The following is a 16,112-nucleotide window of genomic DNA, read 5'->3' on the forward strand; positions in this document are numbered from 1 at the left end:
TTTTCTTCATTACCCATTCAAGCCGTCTCCAGCCATTATTAGTCTCAATGTGGGTTCCTCGTCACCGAATTCGACATGGATACTTCTTACTCTAACTAACAGACATCATGTCAGATCACTGATCACTATTAGACTGTAATATCATTACATGTTGGAATGCTTCTAGCAGGACAGCGTATTTTGATATTTAACACTTCGATATCATCTCTACTTTATCTTTTGTTATGTGTGTATTACTTAACCTTACAGACCCGAAATTATGTAAAAAACAAACTCTATTATAGTATTCATTTTCGAATCTATATCAGCATAGAGCCTTTTTTTGACATCATTCCAACATTTCAAATAATTAACTTTATGATTTTTTCATCACTTCCATATATCATTATCTTTGTTTATGAACGTATTTAAATTTCTAAGGAATTCTTCCGAAATGATGCACAAAAAGAAGAACTGAACAAAGATTTCGTGGAATCAGAAAATATTTCAGGAAAAGAGACTGCATTTAATCAACATCCAGTATGAACAATAATAATAATAGTTCTTCAATAATAGCATATTTATGTTCATTTGGAAAGAAAGATAAGAATCTTAATCACCTTCACTTCGAAGTAATCGCTCTCTCACTTGGCTTAATACTAGTAAAAAAAATATGTTTTATCTAATCATGGTTAGACATTTTGTATTACAACGTGTAATTTGTTAACAATTTTCTTTAAAACTTACCACCTGTCACTAATCAGTATCAGATCACAGTTACAATACAGACCTCTCAGGTTTGTCTGCCATTGTACGTGTTTTGATGTAGATAGTATAACTGAAAAATAACTTTAGTTATTCATTTTAAGTACATAAACATTTGAGCTAAGTCTCTTTAAAAACAAGAATTTCATGTTTAACCTTTAAGTATGAGCGTTTCATTTCTATTTTGGGATGCATTATTATTTCATTAGGCTAATAAAATATGAATTTGTAAAAATAGAAGGTTAAAGATGAATTTCTTTAAAATGCATCTTAAAAATCTCACGGTACAAATTTCGATAATAGGATCTAATTCCATAAAATATTAACACGTTAATCTTGTAAGTTTGTGTTATGATCTTTCATCCATGGAGCTTTTTTAATCATAAAATACTGAGCACCCTTTCGCAATAAACAAGGATTGTGAAATTAACCCAAATTAGTTTTAACTCATCAAACTGACAACAAAAAACATATTTTTGACTTCTAGTTGTCATGTTCGAGAGAACAGACATATGCATATATGGTTTCACTTATCAAAGTATACTAAGCAAGAAAGTTAGGAATGATGGCATAATTAAAAAAATAATCCTAAAGAGTGATCCGTATGTGTTTTGTACTTTTCTTTCCTTTTTCCTTGAGAACTAATATCACAGACTTAACACTGGGAAATTTCATGTAACTTATGACAACAAATGAGAAAAGTTAAACATAATTTGTTTATTCATCGTACACGTTATGCCACTTTTATATCATTTAAGTAAAACCAACCACACATCAATTGGGCATTACGATTAACCAGATGTCAACTTGCATTTTTCAGTCCAATTCAAAGTTAATACGAACAAGAACAGTAAAATAAAGAATTGTAAAGATGTTTTTTATATCAATAAAATGACTAAACTGTTAGAATTACATGTTCATATTTTTCAATATTTATCTTTTTTCTTTTTATTTTGTTTGGGGGGGGATTACATTGTACCATACTTGTAACTTTACTTTAAGCCCCCCAGTGATACAGTGGTATGTCTGCGAACTTACAACGCTAGAAACCGGGTTTCAATATCAGTGATGGGAAGAGCACAGACAGATTGTCCACTGTGTGTGGTGGGGGGTGGAGATTAAATCATGCCATTCTTTTGACTTTCTGTACTATGAATTGAACTTTTACATTACGCTAAATTCCAGTGATAATAATTTTTATAATGGCACGTTATTGTTTTTCATTACAAATATTTACCCATTGTACTTCAGTATATTTGATAAAAGTTTGTTGAAGAACAAATAAGCATAAAAATGTTTTTTTTATATATATAAACAAGTTTGATTCACGTTCGAGGCAATCTTTTCCTTGTGTTTAAGTGTTTCGAACTACAAAGTATTATAATTTGTTAAATAATAAATCATTTTCATTTAAATGTTCCCTTTTTTAAAGGAAAGTCTGCCATTTATTATGTTTTGCTAGAAACGATCATTGAATTGATTTTTTCTTTTTACTTTCTCCGCTTAATTCAGCTAGCACAGTATTTGAAATAGCCAAACGTTTCTACAACAAACTGATGAGAATGGATAATAACGAATAGACATTTACGAATATTGTTTTTCTTAATGGTTGAAAAAACATGCTTAACACTTCTTAATATTCAGTTGCCAACATCTTTTGTATTAATCTTCAATGTAATATTAGATCTATCGGAGTTAATGATATCGTGCCTTTCAATACGTACGTCAATTCACGATATACATATATACAGAAAGTATATTATTTTAAATCATAATTACATCCCGTATCTTGTCAGACTTCTTGTATTTTATCAAGTTTGTTTACTAATTAACATGAACGGTGATTTTATCCACTTGTAAGAAAATCAAATTATTTTGATAAATAAGGATATATTTACTAGCTATTATAGTTTACCAGGCATTATTTCTGACACTGACAGTTTATCAGGCACTAAATTTCCGACATTGACATAACTTGATATAAACAATAGAGCTTCAAATCGTTCCTAAGACATAGTAAAGCTTATGGTATGTTTTTTTTTCTTGTAATATCTGCGAACTTTGATAATACGTTCATAAAAAAAAGGAAAACAAAAGTACAATATTTAGATAAAAGATCTTGCAGTAAAGGAAGCGATAAAATCTGTTGCTTTGATTTTTCCATTTCATGAATTTGTTGTAATTTTAGGGATGATTTGTTTGTAATTAAGGACAAAACTACACAATGGGCTATCTGTGCTCAGCCCACCAGGAGTATCGAAACCTAGTTTCTAGCGTTGTAAGTGCGCAGACGTACTTCTCTGCCACTGGAGGATTTGATAAATATCGTATATCGTACAAATAGATACTTATACTTGTTACGCACATTATACTATAACCTAAAGCAAAATATTATATACATAATTATGAATACATATAATTAAACAATTATACACATAATAAGTTGTAATATATCAACTATAAAACATGTTATGTAAAAGTAAAATCAAACGTTAGTAGTGAAGTTCCTGTGTTAAGAGTTCTTGCAAGATATTAATGCAACCCCTGGTGGTCAGAGTGATTAGTTTAAACGAAAGGTAGGTAATACAATTTCTAAGTAGTGCTCAGTCTCAATCATCTGAGTTACTATCTGTGCAAATGAACTATTTGTCTCAAGTCTGCTGAGTTGTGATTTCTTTTTTGGTCATGTAGCTGAGCTTCCAACTATTTATTGAAAAGAAAACCTGGATTCGAGACGAATGATTCAATTGTGAATATCGAAAATTGTTCAGTTATTAGGCCATGATTATATCCTCATTTCAGCTTATTTTTACTGTTCTCTATGTTATTTAACAACAATGTTATTTTTTGTTAGATTTAATAATTGTATGTTACAACTTAAAGAGATGTGTCCTCGAGTACGAAATATTGTGTACGTTGTGTGTAGTGTATGAATATAAGTACTTGCATGTATTTTGTTTCAACAACAACAATAAAACAGCTTACAATTAAACATCCTGTGGCACCAAAATGAAGATAATTGCTGTTCATATACTCTTGAAATAAATCATCAAATTTTGCTTATAACTTCTAAAATATGTTATATTATTTTTAGTATAGGCTGTTTCATAATTTATAGTAATCACTGTTTGTTTGGGTTTTTTTTGTTCTTGCAGGTGTCATATAGTTGCTATTAATCATATGTGGTCTATGATATCAAAAATAGTCCACATTGTTGATATGTTTTATCCCACAAATATTGATAGTATTTATTGTTACCAGTGGTGGATTCAGATGGAGTTCGAAGGTTTCGTCGAACTTCCCAAAAGAAAGAAATGTTGTAAAAAACCTAAAATAATATAAATAATAATCATAATCAAGTGCAACAAAATATCATGAACATTTTAGTTACTTATAATGTGCAGAAACATATCTATGTAAAAGTTTGTTCATGATGTTAGGAAAACACGTAGCTTTAAAAATCAATTAATTAAAAACAAAAACGCTAAATCCTATAATCCGAACGCTTTCGAAACTTCCTTCGAACTTCCTTCCCAGTTTGCCCTTGATGAAGACAGGTCCACCTTTCGAAAGCACTTGCGTTATGAGTTTCGTATTTTTGTATGTAAATTTTCGGTTCTTTTGGATATATTCCCTGTGATCCGGAAATTATAAATTTTTTCTACACTATTTTTCAACTTGGTGTTCCAAGCTGCTATTAATGAAGTTTTTAATGTAAATAAAAATGAAATTCACGACAAAGGAGAAAAAATAAATAATTCTTTATGTTTTCTCGCAGTTCTTTCGATTAGTGTTGTGACACTATTTGTGTTTTTCTCACATTGGTGACATTCTAGACGATAAACGTGTTGAGACCAGGAGTACATACACTGTTATTACTGCCTTAAAAATAAAAACCTCAAATGTGTACAGCTTTTAGCGAAAGCACACATTTAGATTGGACGTGGGTTGGTCACGTGGTGGAGCTCTTGATTTCAGAGCTAACGAACCCTATTCGTATAACACCAAATATTCCTCGAACTTTAAGCTTCATAAAAGTAACAGTCAATCCCCTAGCTGACTTGATCAATAGTTTTAAATTAGGAATAGTGACAGATAGCCTTTGAAACGTTGTTATAAATACATAACTAAACGAAACATGATATCGTAATATAGTTTATTTTATAGATTTTATTGGATATTATTTCTTTTTTACTTTCATTACCGTAATATATTTTAACTTTTGAGATGTATTTTACCCAATAATAATTATTGAGGGTAATTTGTATTTTTTTTTAAATTTAGGATCTTTTTTACATTTGATATATCAATTACTATATTTTTTATAATTTTGGATATGTGGAAATAGTTACTTAAGATGATCAAGAAATGTAACGTTATATTTATCAAAAAGGTTGAATGTTGTTCCTAATCATTAAGTGCTTCTACAACTAAATTTTCTTTGTTGCCCTAAGATGTATTATTAAGTTAAGTTATGATCTCTCTACGAAGCATGTATTTAAGCTCGTTTTACATACATAAATGTTGTAGATCAAGCCATAAATTACGTTTCTGTTAGAGGAACTTAATCTTTTCAGTATCAGTTGATTTGTTTTAATGCTGAATAAATCTTTGACTAATTATTCAACCTTTAAGAAGTTGGTTCTCGTGAGGCAAATAAATTACATGACACAGTTATACAATCTCTTTTATTAGCACACTTCAACTGGTATAGAGATCAAAAGCAATTATTAGAAGTGTGTATAATTTTAGTTCTCGAACTGCCTCTCCGTCTTTCAAGAACTTGATATTCGATAACGTTATTTTTTTTACATTAATTGCACAGTATTTACTTATAGCTGATACAGAAAAATCGTTGTTTCGTATTTACTTTTTGTAAATTATTTATTTAAGTAATTGTAGAAACATTGATTTTCTTAATGCGTTGCTTTCATCTCCTAATATGTTCTGGTACAGATGGGAAGTACACATATTTTTGCGTATTGAATATATATATATATTTTAGTTTTTCAAGTTCTCCAGACAGGGTTTATTTTCGTTACCGTTTAGACCGCTCAAATATTTACTTCTGGTCTGTTATTGCTATTACTAAGGGCTTAAAACTTAAAGCTATCTGTTATGTCTTATATATCTACAAACGGGATGAAAGGCAGCACAAGAAGTCTCGTAACTCAAAATGCTGCTGTGTAAAGATGATAAACAGGAACTCCTTATGTTTTATTTGGCTCAAAATTCTTTCTCTGTCTCATGGGCAAATTAGCTTTTTTTTTCTACTTTCAACTTTATCGTATTCAGATTTACGAGAACCAGCGCCATCTTGGTTTTGTTTCTTTTTTTTTTATAATTCTGGAGGGAGTACAAGTATGAGAAGAATATAAACGGCTCTTGTTGGCTTATCTCGTTGAATTAATTTTAGCTAGAGACCGAATTTTGATGGAGTGAATAAACTCAATAGTTTTTTAGATATTTCCATGCATTAATTACGTTCAATATTATTATAAGACACTGTATGGTGGCAGATATTGCTAAGCATTATTAAACTATCCTTTTTACTATCTCACTAACTAATTAAGAAAAGAACACCGCTAAGTGTATAAGATTTTGCTTTTAGTAGTAATGTTGTTGAATTTGTTTTTTATAGTTTTGAATCCTTATTCTTCCTACACTTTTCAATACTGATGCTATATTATAATATATAAAGGAATGAGTATTTAGAAAATCGACTATAACGTATCTGGTGTATTTAATCTGATCAAATAACGTCATAGAAGCTAAAGAGAATTGTATAAAATAGTAAGGTTAGAATTAGTGTCTAATATGTCATGAATAATAAATTGCATATGAATCGAATCTTTTTATAAATCAAAAATATAAACCAATCAGTAAAATAATTTTTATGTTCTCGAAAGATTTATTATTTCACTTCTTATACTTGTTTTGTATTTTTATATGAAATTTATCTACATTGAATTATCCCACCATCTACTAGGTAATTTCTTATAATAGCAAATGTCTGATTAGATAATTAAATAGTTAAAGAAACCTCACTTTTACCACCTTACATCTTAACTAATTTACTGTGGTTCATATCAGCTACGAAGGACGTTTTCTATCAACTTGACCATGATACGTAGTGCATTTTTTCAAAGCTTAGCCGAATAATACTATTCATTTAAACACCATTTGTTTTAAATTTATTCGAGCCTTTAATATAGTGAAGCAAAGAGACGAGTAACATTTTCTAAAGAAATCATTCGTAACAGCAGGATACTTACATCTTTTGTAATATATAAATTCAAAAAATAAATAGCTACATTTCTCATTTATGGAATTAAGTTGCACACTTTTATGAAAGTTAGCTACTACTAACATTACTTAGTCACACGTTATAGAATCTTCATTTGAGAATACATTCTTTCACGTGTAAATCACACCTTCAGAAAAATTTCAGAATGTTTTTTCTGTTTTATTTCGTCTTGATATTATTGACAGTTATTTATTTTCCATTTAGCCTGCCTCACAGTATGTTGGATTGCTTTCCAATTCAACAGTAAATATTTATGTTTTGTGCAACACTTTCATTTATTTACCCATATGTTTTACCGGTTATTTATATGCTAGGAAATTATCACACTGCGTATACATTCTTAGTGTGTTTTCACATTGAACCAATTTTTTTTTTTTAAAGTGGAAGTTGAGAGAGATGGAAGCGGAGTGCATATTTTATTGGAATAAGATATCAGCAACCTGGATGCTAATTTTAGAACGGGAGGGTGTCCTCATTCTAACTCCAGTAAATGGAATGTTTCGAGTTATCAAGTGTTGTCAGCAGTGCAATATTATGAAATACGCTAAACCCTAAACTAATATTAATACAACACCTTTATTTTGAAAAAAAATAGTAAGGTGAATGATAGTCATATTGAACATTGGCCAGTTAACTTTATGATAACTGTGAGTATATGTTTTAGTTTATTTATTTTTCTCGTGCAGCATTTTGAAAGTAAACTAAAACTTAATTACGTCGACATGTAAAATGCACAAAAAAAAAGTCGTCTCTTAACTTTTATTCCAGAGAACTGTGCAGGTACTTCAGAAGAGCGGCTTACTTTTATTAGGAGTTTTTCTTTCGTAAGAAATACGCAACCAGTAACGAAGCACAAAGTGGAGTCACGTTGATATGATAATAAAACCTTGTTAATAGTGAAACATGTTCGTTTAATGATGCTAATCTCAGTGTATTTGTTATTGCACACCCACCTTTAATCTCTCTTATAGCAAGAGAAAAAGTTGAGGGCGTGTAGCGTTCACGTTAATGAAAGCTTCGTGTTTTCTTCATATTGGTATTTATTATATCATAGTACATTAGCTCATATCAGATGGAAATATATATCAGAACGAATTCTGAGTATTATTAACTGAGAGCTGATCATTATTATTCACCTAGATAGCAATAATAATATTATATTTGAAATAATATAAAATATATATGCTAACATGAATCAACAATTCAATAGAATATTATAATCTGAAGGTGATAGCATGGTTATAGCCTATGTTAAACATATTTTTTTACAATCTTCTGATGCAATTTCATATGTAATGTTTAATCAGCTCTATACCCTAGGCTTACAAAACTTTTAATTTAAGGACTATGTTTAGCTCACAAGCCCGTCTGTTCTATTCGTACTTTAATCACTCGTTACTCATACACAGACTTTGTTTCTTGTTACACTTTCAAAGTCTCTAATTTCTAATGTTAATTTATTTCCTACCTATTTTACTTGTTTTATATATAGTTAAACAAAAACTAGTGTAACTTACATTTCTCATTTTTAATAATAATAGTTATATACTTTATAGTTTTCATAACCTCAGGCTTCACTTCTCATTTATCTTGTGAGTAGATTATTCTATGACCGTTTGTCCACATTTGATTTGAAACTTCCCCTGTCAAATCCCGCAAAAGCTTTTCATAAAGTATATTTCAAGATTACCTTAATACATCGTTTATGTTTTACTAATTACAGCTCCAAAACTCAAATTGTACATTCAACTGAACCAAGTAGTCTGGTCTTATTTCTTTTATATTTCAACGTGCGTTCCTGATTTACACGTAAATGCACTTCTTAGATGTATGTTACTTGTTAATCAGTTTTGTTCATGTCTTGCTAATCATTACCAACTATCAGAAACTACGCTAGTAAAAATTTATATTAATTTTTGACACAAATGTTCTCTAGAATAATGATTTTTCCTACAATATATATATATATATATACACTTTATTAATATGTATATATATATATATGTGTGTGTGTGTGTGTAATGCGCCAGAGACTCGTGTTCTTTCCTTCTGATACTTATGTGTATAGTAAAGTATTAGATAACATAGCAAATAAATATTTATGTGTGTGCGATGTGTTTTACGTGCAATACTCATTGCAGTTTTTTTCAACACACTTCACAGCCTAGAAAAAAAAATTAATAGTGAAAGTCACTTACTCGCGGTTTTAGAGTAATAATCTAGCAATATAGATAATAAATACAACATTCAATAGGATAGCTAAAATAGTTTACGTGTGTTAGTAGGAGAAACTAAATTATTGTTAGTTTGTTGTTAAGCACAAAGCTACACTATGGGTTATCTGTGCTGTACCCACCACGAGTATCGAAACTCAGTTTTTTAGCGTTATAAACCTTCAGACTTACCGCCAAGTTATTGGGGGCATTACATTATTGACCAGTACCAGTATAGTAGCCTATAATGTAATGAATTATATATATTTAAGTGTTCAAAAAGAATCATTATGAGTTGCAGATTGAATTAGCAGTGATGTTTGTTTTTTTCTATTTTATGTTTAGCTGCACACTTTGTACAATTTAGTAGTTTATCTCTATATATGAATTAGGATGGCGCGCATATAAAATTTCAAAAAGCAAATCACGCTAAATCTTATATTGAAAACCATATAATACTAAATTTGTAATAAAACCTATTATAACTTATTTGAATATATTGCATTAATGGTGTGTGACAATTAATTTGGCGAAATATGATTCCTTAATTTGTAATAAGTATGAAATGTTACCTCAATTATCTTCATAATACTTTTAATCACCTTTTACTTTATTGGCCAAATACGGGTGTTTAGGGTGAAAGCTGTAACCTATATTGCATATAAATATACTTTAACTGCTGCACGGCACCGCTATGAAAGTCTTTTTTATCAGTGTTACAGCTTTACCACACTCCAAATCTACTTGTAATGTCTATTGAGAATTATAGCTCTATTATAGGTGATAGGTGTTATTTTTTATCATAATAAGAATAACGACATTTTTTTCGCCTTATTCATTAATATAATTTTGTATTGAGTCTTTAAAGAAGGACGCAATTAAATTTTTCGTAATTCTTGTTGTGATATCACATCTATTACATGTTAATTAATGCCCTTTATTGTATACTCTCAAGTCCTAACATAGACAGTTAAGGAAATTATTTCTACGTTATCATCTATAGTCTCCTAATTCTGTAAATCATCGAGATTTTTAGAGACAAAATCTTTAAGATTGACCAAAACAAATGCATGTTATGTCCTCAAGCTCTTAAATAATTATACAGGTGTCGAGGAATAGTTGTTGATGTTATTTTTTCACAAATGTGTTGTACTCCATATTACCTTGATCTAAGCCTATAAGAAAGATGTGGAGAAAACGTTCTCAGAATATTCACTATCTGTAAGATATATACGGCATTTCTTCATTAATGTGTCCTATTACTTGAGGTCATATAAAGAGTACTAAGTAATATGTATAAAATTTAATCTTTATTGTACAATGCTAAAGTACAAAATTTCTTTCAACTAGAAATTAGCATTTTCTATAATCCCGACCGCAATGAACAGAATTATATTAATCATCTTATTATCGAGCTTTCATTTTATATGGTTGTGTAACTGTGTATAGATTAATGAATAAAATCCTCTATAATTCTCCCAACAAAGCTAGTGCTGAAACGAGTGACTTAATATCGGAACACGGATTAATATTTTCTTTGTCTTACCTATAACAGGTTTGATCCTTGTTAGCATTTATATTATATAGTTGTACATGTAGAATCAATTTTACAAGCGGTTATGTTTCATGTACGCTATTTCTGTAATTAAGAAAATTTGAATTTTAATTGGGTAAATTAGTTTAGACATTGTTCTTTGTTGATTTTTTTTTTATGAATTCGCTCTTCATGTCAGAATATAAGCCAGGTTATTAGCCAGCAAGTGTACCGTTTCTTTAGAGATTTAATACTAGGGCTAAATAAACATCTTCGGTATTTTTAGCATAAGTAAGAAATACACATATATATATATATATATGTATGATCTACCTGTAATTGATAATACTATAGTTAGAGATTTATATGTGTATTATAGTAAGCAAAAGTACTTAGATCGCAATTATTGGAATTAATCGATGTGAATAGATAACATATAAATTGTACAAACTAAGCCATCGTTACTTTACAGTTTAACTCTGAATGTCTTAAAAACGTCAACAATAATTGTATTACAGATTTTACAGAGGTTTTCTCTTAGTAAAATATCAAACAAGATTATGCCCCTTTATTATATTTTACTTTCCTTCATATGCCACACTTAATTTGCTTTGCCTCCCTCTCACTTTGCCCCTCCCCGCGGTGGCTCAGCAGTAAGTGTGTGTGGGCTTATAACGCTCAAAATCGGGTTTCAATACCCAAGGTAGACAGAATCCCTATTGCCAATTCTCTAGCTTTGAGCTTAACAACAAACAAACAGTCTCTCTCTTTGTTTTTACCCTGTTTTTTCTTTCTTTCTTTCTTTCTATATATATATGTATTTTTCATAAAGTTTCACCCACGCAAGCTATGTTCAAGTTCTAATAAATGCACGTATTTTGTTTATATCCTTCTTCTTTATAGAACGGTCCTTATCTTGACAGGCATGACGTTCTAAATGCAATGAAATACATCACATACAAAAATACTTGCCTTAGGATACATCAAGCAGAGCCGGGTGTCTGAAGAGAAACACGAAACTTAAATATCGAGGATATTCCAATATATCAACGTCAAATATCAGTTGTTGTTTTTCTCCTCAATATCAAATATTCACCTTTTTTGCAATCTTCGATAGAAATGTTTGAGGTGTATAAAAGATTGTGCAGTAAACTTTCATTTGAAGGCTCGACCATAAATCGACGTGTAATAAGGTGGCAACGTTTTGTCAAAACTGCTTTGTTCACAGTTGATGTTTATCATCGCAATATGTCTGAACATAAATCGTTTATTGTAACTATCTTTTGTAATGCCTCCCATTGGCACGGCGGTATGTCTGAGGATTTACAACGCTAAAAACTGGGATTCGATACCCGTGGTGGGCAGAGCACAAATAGCCCATTGTGTAGCTTTATGCTTAATTAAAAACAAACAAACACTTTTCTTGCAATATAAATAAATTCATTGTATCCCAAATAAAAAAGCACGAGTTACCTAATGGCTACAAGTAGACTTGTGAATCGAAGAGTCGAAGGTTCGAGACTGCACTTCTGGTTGTGAGCACATTATAAAATTGACAACCAATCCTGTCGTTCATTTCAAAGAGCCGGACAATATCCTTGTGGTGTTGACTGCTTTCTTCCAGTAGTTCATTATTAGGGTTGACTATAACTGAATCCTCTGTGTTTCTGACCTGGCTGTTTAGCCATGTACGCATGTCGTGCTATCCAGATTGATAAATCCAATTCAACGTCAAAAGCAGTAACTCGGACGTTATATTTAGTAATCACAAAAAAGTTATCTAATATAATAATACACCTCCATATCATATAAACTCCATAGTTTCTATATTGCTTATGAGTAGCTTGCTAGTATTAAGCTTTTATTTAAACAAAACAGTTTAATAATGCTAGACACTGCATGTACACACAACTAGAATTTGTAGAAATGCTACTCTTTAGTAAATAATATTTTCTATTTAAAAAATATGTGTCAGTTGTATTAAATATGGCAGTTTTTCTTTCTTGATATCCTTTAAAGTTTGATGGTTATTAAACAATACTATATTGTTACTGAGATCGTATATGTTTATGTTATATGTAAAAAATAAAACAAAATGTGCACTAGAGTCTTAGGCTTTACAGGAATGTAAGATATTCCTGTTTGGACGTATTCCAGTTGTCCCCAGGATACTGATCAAAGGAACTTTCTGTTTATCTACACATTTTGAGAAGAATCTGCAGATGAGTCAACCAAAAAAAAAAAAAGATTTGCTCAACCCGCGACAGAAACATTCCATTTATATTCTAATTTCTGTATACGAATGTAACGCATCTCAACCCGAAAAAAAGTTATTCTGTTTTTGTATTAATTTACTCTCATATAATGAAAGTATGTTTGTTTTTGATGAATGTGCTACGTCATGTTTGAAAAAAGAAATACTTTGCACACGATTTGTTTGTTTGTTTTTAATTTCGCGTAAAGCTGCACGGGGCTATCTGCGCTAGCAGTCCCTAATTTAGCAGCTAGTCTTCACCACCCACCGCCAACTCTTGGACTACTCTTTTACCAACGAATAGTGGGATTGACGTGACTTTATAACGCCCCTATATAATACCGAACACATTTTACTATTGTATTAAGCTTAACATAATATATAATACCGAACACATCTTGCTCTGGTATTAAGCTTAACAGACTATATTATACCGAACACATTTTACTATTGTACTAAGCTTAACAGACTATATAATACCGAACACATTTTACTATTGTATAAAGCTTAACATAATATATAATACCGAACACATCTTGCTCTGGTATTAAGCTTAACAGACTATATTATACCGAACACATTTTACTATTGTACTAAGCTTAACAGACTATATAATACCGAACACATTTTACTATTGTATTACACTTTATAATTTTATGAAGTTTCATTGATTAAAGAAATGTCAGTTATATGATGTATTTGAGATGCGCATATCAAAAAGGTGAAGCGGAGTTTGATCTATGGCCACGCTTGTCAGTGTTATAATTTATGGTCATTTTGCTTCAGTTAAATCTATATTAATTATATTTTTACTCGTCTTTGTTTTTCATTAGCTTAGACTTCAAGTGATTAAGACTAACAGATATCCATGGTGATAATATTTTTTTAATGATGTGGTTTACTACCATTTACAAATTTTTTTTCGGCCACTATCAGATGTATTCATACAGTATTGTGATATAAAATATACTTTTGATGTACATGCAATTTTTTTTATTTATTTACATAGATCTAGTGTATAGTTTCTAAAATTTTCATTAGCTTTACCAGTAGATTGTACTACGATTAAAGTAAAATTATCACGTTAAGCAAATGACAATATATTAACAAAAAAATATATAGGTATTCGTAGAAACATGTCACACAGTTACAGTTCTATTTGTACGTCAACCAAGGGCATGACTTCACTTATTGGAGTGGCCAAAATACACACTAAATATATGTTTTCTAGCGTCAACACGAGAACATGTTTAATGAAGATCACGTTTTGCTTGTCATGCATACAGCATAACGCTACCTCATTGCATACAGCCAATTGAATTGTTTTGTAAATATAACCAACTCTGATGTACATAAGTCATCTGTAGCTACATAGGTGCTCTGTACTTTTCTTACCATATCCCGAACTAACCTAGAAAAATATTAGAATTGACAAGTAAGAGAATTACTTGGATAGATACAGGAAACTGTCTGAGAAGAGCTAACCTACAGATGCTTTTATTATCGACAAAAAAGAAACATATTATTGATAGTATAACTTAGTATAAGTCAGTAAGTGGATTGGACTTCTAACAGAAAGCTTTCAATTTTGAGAAGGCAGTGGCCATCGTAGAGTGGTACTCTAAAATAGTTCATCTTCCAACCATCAAAACAGCCTTTGGGTTTCATTAGAAGCCTGTAACTATGATGACCGTGTAAAAGGTCAAAGACATTATAAGGTATCAAAATATTTTCTATTGTATAAAAGGAGAAGTGTAAATATGTCGTGAATTGCCTGTTACAGCAAAACCTTCTTAATTTTAGAACTTCTTACAATTCCATTTGAAATACAATTATGGATTATTTTTGTAAAAAAAAAGTCAATCTTCACAAACAAAAAACGAACTTCGAAATAACAAGGGTGAAACAAAATGTCGTTAACGTTGATAAACGAAAAATAACGAGCTTCAAAGGATTTTATTTCAAGAACATCGATTGAAGAATGTATTTTATATTTTTACTTTACTTACTAAGTCGAGTATAGAATATTTACGTTTTGTTTTTACTTGGAACCTACTAAAAACATTACGAAAAATACATAAAACAGTAAAAAACACTCTAGTAAAACAACTTACTACTATTATGTACTTTTTCATACATACAATCGCATTTCATAAGAATAATTTGTACATGCTACCGGTGTAGCGAGTTACTGCAGTTGCGAACAATGTTGCAACAGGCGACATGTTTAGCACTTAGATATTTGGTTAGTATAAAATCCCATCCTCTTACATCTCACTGCTGCCATGGGTGAGCTTACAGCGGGAGGATATGACACAGGCTTTTTATAAGGAGCTGCCCTGGGTAAACTTACAGCTGGAGGATATGACACAGGCCTTTTACACGGTAAGATGATTGTTTAGCAAAATCGTTAAACAATATAGAGCAAAAGGATATGATATTTTAAAGAAGAATGTCTTCAATGTATCCATAAACTCAGAAAGACTTCCTCAGCAGTGCGGTTTAGGTAATCAATAGGCCCTGAAATACGTTATCCAGTTCAGATCAGGGGCCCATTCAGCAATGTGAAGCCTGTAGTTACAAAAGTGAATCTTTCGATAACATTAAAAATAAAATGACGAAATCAACGTATCCTCATACACAATAGTTCATTTGTATAAAATAAAAGAAAAAACACGCTCTACATGTTTGGTGCACAACATGTTTCACCATCATCAGGATACAAAGGACCCATGAGCTTCATTTATGTACTCAGTAAATAAATTTACAAAATAGAATACCAGAAATTCACTTTTGTGGTATCTGGACCTAAATAACTATTAAAATTCGTTTTGTTTTTAACGATTCTCTTACACTTAATTAGTTTTAGCTTTACCTGTGTAAGTAGTTTTACATTGCCCCAATCAAAGGCATGTTAACGGCATGTTTTAACGATTCTCTTACACTTAATTAGTTTTAGCTTTACCTGTGTAAGTAGTTTTACATTGCCCCAATCAAAGGCATGTTAACGGCATGTTTTAACGATTCTCTTACACTTAATTAGTTTTAGCTTTACCTGTG

General features: G+C 30.6%; 1 protein-coding gene across 3 annotated transcripts in view; it reads left to right on the forward strand.

Annotated features, from left to right (window-relative positions):
- The window catches only part of LOC106472301 (voltage-dependent T-type calcium channel subunit alpha-1G-like), a 200,403-nt gene that overhangs the window by 111,574 nt on the left and 72,717 nt on the right, over positions 1-16,112 (forward strand). The window lies entirely within an intron of this gene.

This window comes from Limulus polyphemus, unplaced genomic scaffold (assembly GCF_000517525.1).
Source record: "Limulus polyphemus unplaced genomic scaffold, Limulus_polyphemus-2.1.2 Scaffold119, whole genome shotgun sequence".
Lineage (NCBI taxonomy): Eukaryota > Metazoa > Arthropoda > Merostomata > Xiphosura > Limulidae > Limulus > Limulus polyphemus.